Here is a 5,715-nt window from a genome sequence, read left to right on the forward strand (position 1 = left end):
CGGGAACTTTGTCGGTATCGAGAACGTTGATAAATACTATTTTTTTCAAAGCTCGGCAGTGTATATTATAGCAGCTGGAGCATCACATGTAATACGATTACATCACAGCCAGAATAAGAAAAACACGTACACGTCACAAAGAGAACATTCTCGTGTCGCATTCCTATAAACAGTACTGTATCCTTAAAAGGGGTTTCTTTATGCGACGCTGCTAACTTTTTTATAAAAGAAAGATAATTATGTAAGAAGGTAAATAATATAAATGTCGGTTATGTCCTTAATGTACATAGGTCTTTCTTTCGCTTTATATGACTTTAACAAATGTTTCATCTCGTTGACAAAATAGAAACATTTTAGTATGCATTAAAAGTGCCAGATTTACTTCGAGTAAGGGGTGGTGTGCCTTATCCACGCGCGAAGTATTCTAAATGCACAGGCATTACACGTGCCTTGGTGACAGATCAACCGTTCTTTTGTGCACGTTTTAACAACCATTCCAACAAGCTCAAGTAAAACTGGGAAGATAGTTGTCGAACAAGCTGCGATGAAAATACTCTTCTTTTGACATCATCAAAGGAACATGACATAAAAAAAAACGAAGAAAAGAATTTCTATATGTTCTGGTTCCAGATGGGTTTGTAGACTGTTTAACTGGTGAAGTAAGGTTAGACATTTTAGTTTTGGTTCCTTTGCTTTCTGAACAGTTATTTTCATTTCATTTCAAGTTAAGCTCAACCAGAAAGGAAGGAGCTTTAATGTAAAATATTTGTTGTAGATCAGTCAGTAAAATAAAGACATGAATAAGTAACTACTGTTAAAAAAAAAACAAAAAAAACACGAAAATGTCTAATCACCGATGATGATGATGATGATATATTTCATAGAAGTGAAAAATGTTGATTTGTTTTTTCAGTTGAAGCTGAATCGCTTCAGAAAATTTAAAACTAGAGGGATGAAAGACTAAGTCGTCTTGTTTTACACTGGACAAAGGTCTCACACAAACAATTGTTAATAAGCAAAGGATAACAAAATATCAGACATCCCTGGACTTTAGGTTTTTCCTGTTGTTTGTCGTCAAAACACCATAATGAACAAGTGAGTGAATGTCATTATATTGTTTGTTTGTTTGTAATTAAGCACAAAGCTACACAATGGACTATCTGTGCTGCCCTCACCACTGGTATAGAAACCCGGCTTCTGGCGTCAGAAGTTCGCTGATATGCCGCTGTGGGGCGTGTTGTTATATACTTCTACATCTAAGGAGTGTATATATATATATATATATATGAATTAGTACTTTTACGTTTTCTAAATTTCGAGATGAAGTGGCAGTTATTTACATTCTTATCTCAGAGGGGGCGATGAATTATAGAATAAGTTGTGAGTTGCTCTTCTGATCCTTTTAAAGCGTTTAACATAAATGTTCATGTTAACTTTCCTATATTGAATATAATACTATTATGGATGCATTATCTATGAGCAAACGTTATTTGCCCACATCGGTATGCATACTCGACAGTTTTCTCTGACGCCCTCAGAGTATTCGAAAAAGTTTCATATGTAGATTTCAAGATATACATGTAACTAAGATGAATTTAAACTTTTATTTACAAGGTTAAAATTTGGAGTAAACCACTAATATAAACATGATTTTCCCCCACTCGATAGGTTTCTTGGTTATATTTTCAGATATCCATGCATATGGGCGCTCGACCTAATAAGTTCTTTTTTATCAAAATGTTCGATTGTTGCCATACACCAGTTAGTGAGTACAATAATAACTACACATAACCAAGAGTAATAGAAACGGACAAGTGTAATTTGTAACTATGCTTTCTCTTCCAGCAGTTGATGATGTAATTGTAGTTTATATAGGTGACACAAAATATACTTTATCTAGTTTGTGGAGAAAGTATCGCTCATGACTGGGAATATGTATCATCTGTATAATCTCTTTGTTTAGGGTGTTATGGTAAATTATGAAAATTACTCTATGTCTCCAAAACCGGGAAAAGGTGTTTTATTGGAAATCTGGTTGTCATAGTAGGCTTCTGTTTATTTATCCTGGCTGTAAATTTTAAAACATTTTTAACTATTAACGTATACACTCCTGTTTGTTTGGAATCTGAATGGTATCCAAGTACAAGTGTCGGAGACAGAGAAGCATAAATCTGTCTGTAATTGTTAGATAATGAAAGAGGGTGTAAGATACGTATCAGGTTTACTTTATCACAACTAGCTTCTTTTTACGTTTTGATGTTTTTATGTACTAGCTAACGTACCCATTCAACGCACAAGGAAGGCGTAGGAGCCTCCGGAGATGACAGATCCAAACGCTGATCACTCGCCTAGGGACTAAGGATACCTGAAAAGTTTGGTGATAATGGTTCCAGCGATTCGCCACGTATAAACAAACACGCACACACAGACCTATGTCAAAGAATGGTTTAAGATATGTACGCATCTTCTAAAGGTTAAAAAACCTATATTTTGTGTTTTGTTTAAGCACAAAGCTGCACAATGAGCTACCTTGCTGTGCCCATCTTCATTTTATCCGTCAATATAATATAATATTCAGAAACATTAAAAGGGTAAATACCATAGGTATAAGAGGTTTGATGATATTTTTACCACTATGACGACTATGAAAGTATAGGATGTAAAGAATATTATATTTTGTATGAAACAAACAAACAAACAAAAACAACTATCCCGGCGCCTTTTTTTATAGCTGAAGGAAAAACCTGTCTTCCGAAAAATACTCTGGTTATCAGGTCTCCTATTTTGTGACATATGTATTTGTTTTGTAATTTCTTAATGTCAAAAGCATCGTGTATGAATACATTTATTATCTCTTATAATAATAGTTCATTCTCATGCCCTTATTATTGTGTATTTTGTTCTCGAAAAAGACAATTAATAATGTTTAACTTAGATGAGCAATGTTGTATTATTCACTTGTAAAGTTATAAAAATCCCATCTCATTGACATCTTAACCTTCGCATTATACTTTTAAAATATTCCATTAAAATGGGATCACCATAATATTAAAATAATGGTCTTAAACTGAAAGGTATATTTTAGCTTTTCCAATTTCAAACTAACTCTCAAGTAAATGTGTTCACGATATAAGTTGAAATATACCCACAGGTTTGAAAATTATGTGACTAGGTCTTCTTAAAACACATGTATATATATCTACGTTAAATATGTTAAATTCCTTATAAAGGTACCACCAGAGTGCTCTGAACCGTACTTTACCCACAAAAATCAGTTGTTCTTCTTATAAATGGTCCTGTATGTTTTTTTCCTCATCAGGTTATTTTTATTACAAAGATAGCAGCGTTATGATTTGTATGTGTATTTATTAACATTCAGTTTTTATATATGCAGAATAGTGAAAATATTTAGTGTATTTTTAGAGCATTGAAGAGTAATAATTTAACAGTCAATAGAATATTGGTTACTCACTACACAAGTTAATCACAAAGAAAATGTATTATACGTTCATCAAGTCAAAGCACATACATGTGTATGACGGTTTCGGAATACACATATTTATCGTTAGTAGATATCTACACAATACCATTTAAAGTAATGTAAAATGACATTAAGATCCACTATTACGGAACAAGTTTGTATGGATCAAGCTCCGACACTTTCACGCTTCCTCTTTAGTTGAACTGAAGAGAGCTAGTGAAAGTGTCAAAGCATGTTCCCACATGTACTATTTGTTCCGTAATAGTGGATCTTAACTTCAATTTAGTTTATCTAGATGTTATACAGTAATATAGGCTATTGTTTGTTTGTTTGTTTCTGCGTATTGGTTAACGCCTAAAGGCAATATATTTTGGAACAAACAGTATTACATTGAAAATTACCTTTAAGGTGTAGATTTTCTTAGGGTTATTGTGTTCGCTATTCTTTTTCACAGTATTACACTTGTGTTTACTTAACAATCTACATGAATGTGAGCGTACTTAACGTGTTCGGTGTAGTTGTGACAAAATGAAGTTTCAGCTGCAATAAAGTTCCAGTTCATGCTAGTTTTCCAAAGTATATATAAATAACTTGTGCATTCAAAAACGAAGTTAAATAAGTTCTTATTTACAAAGTAAATATTATTTAAAAATCAATCGACAATATGCAGGATTACCATACACTCTAGTAAATGATGTCGAAAAGTAAGTATTTCAATTGTTCTATAATTAATTAATTTTCAAACGTAACGGAGCTTGAGTGTAACAGCTGCTTTATTAACATTCTATGAATAATAATAAGCCATAGTATTTTTTATTAATAAAATCGAATTCTTAAAAATAATTAATTTGTTGAAATTATTAACTTCACAACTTTCAGGATGTTGGTTCTCATGGAGTGTAATTGGAATTTACAACATGAACAATGCCTTATGTGCAAATCGTCTAAACGGAAAAGGTTGCATGCCCCTAGGGTTCAGGTATAGCTGGTCCTAATTTTGGAAAACTGACCAGAGTGAAGCCATCCAGCCAACAGCACCCGCCGCCACAAGAGATTTCTCCGGGTCTTGAACCAAATAACGAGATTGGTAGTCATATTTTATAACAATCTCACAACTGAATCACATCTTGAAACTTGAACCATCTCGACTTCCAGCACGGTATGCTAACCATTGGGCTACGTCTGACTTGTAGATGCAATAAAATAAATACATTTAGTGATAAAAATCTTAAGTCATCAAGATCCAAAGTTTTGTTTCAAACATGTGCCATAATATGATCCCTGAAAAAATTATATTTTCAATAAGCCATCCTTTAAAAAATCATGTATTTAACACAAACAAAACATCGTCTTGGTTGTGATGTGCACAACACGAGGTTAATAAACGGTGAATATTTTTCATCTATTTTGAAAATTCCTTAATTAATATGCATGTTCAGTTTCATACTTCCATTTTACAAACTAGTTAAAGTCTAATAATCTGTACAGCATTGCATATGCTAATGCAGTAGCGTGTCACTGCAATACAGCTATGGGTGATATGTTTAACACCTATACATTTGGAGACATTCCAAACCTTCGATATTGCAATGTCATCAGAGATAGATGTATTTCTTGAGTAATATAAAGCATGTCCATTTTACAAGAAAGATACTGGTTTAACAAAAGTTTATTATAGATTTTTCCTTTCTTTTCACCAAAGGTAAAATTTAAAATATAATCTGTGACGTAGAGGGCTTAATGCAATATTTGATTGGTCGCACCCTCTGCTGTGGACTGCAGTTTTAATCTACATAACTTTTGTCACAAGATTGACGTATTATAATATAAACAATTTGTTTTTTATATTCTGGTGTTGTTCTACTTGATGTCAAATCATCTTTAATGGTATTCGGTTATTTGTATATCATTTTAAAGTTATTCTTCCTTAATATTTTCTCTAGGGACCCAATGTTAGTGTTGTAGCTAATGTAAAGTGTGTTTATGTTATTGTCTTCAAGGGATAATGGGTTTTCATGCTCTAAGATGGTAATTTGGAATGAAACGTTGTGGAAAATGAAATTATTTAACAGTTTTTTTAGAGAGGGTATTTTTAATTTTGTGTTCAAGCACTGTTGGGTGACATATTCTATAGGCCCTAAGAAAAAATTTAAAAGTAATTTAAGTTTTGACCTGTTTATGGTGACATGAAAAGAAGTACACATAACTTAAATAATTTGTCGGTTTACGGTATG

At 32.7% G+C, this 5,715-nt stretch overlaps 1 long non-coding RNA gene across 1 annotated transcript; it reads left to right on the top strand.

Moving 5' to 3' along the window:
• The first annotated feature begins 257 nt into the window (after nt 1-257).
• Nucleotides 258-3,369, top strand: LOC111085685. The gene is made up of 3 exons (XR_002610500.1): nt 258-664; nt 914-1,095; nt 2,274-3,369. It is a non-coding gene; the product is annotated as an uncharacterized LOC111085685 (long non-coding RNA).
• The last annotated feature ends 2,346 nt before the right edge of the window (nt 3,370-5,715 follow it).

This window comes from Limulus polyphemus, unplaced genomic scaffold (assembly GCF_000517525.1).
Source record: "Limulus polyphemus unplaced genomic scaffold, Limulus_polyphemus-2.1.2 Scaffold0, whole genome shotgun sequence".
NCBI lineage: Eukaryota > Metazoa > Arthropoda > Merostomata > Xiphosura > Limulidae > Limulus > Limulus polyphemus.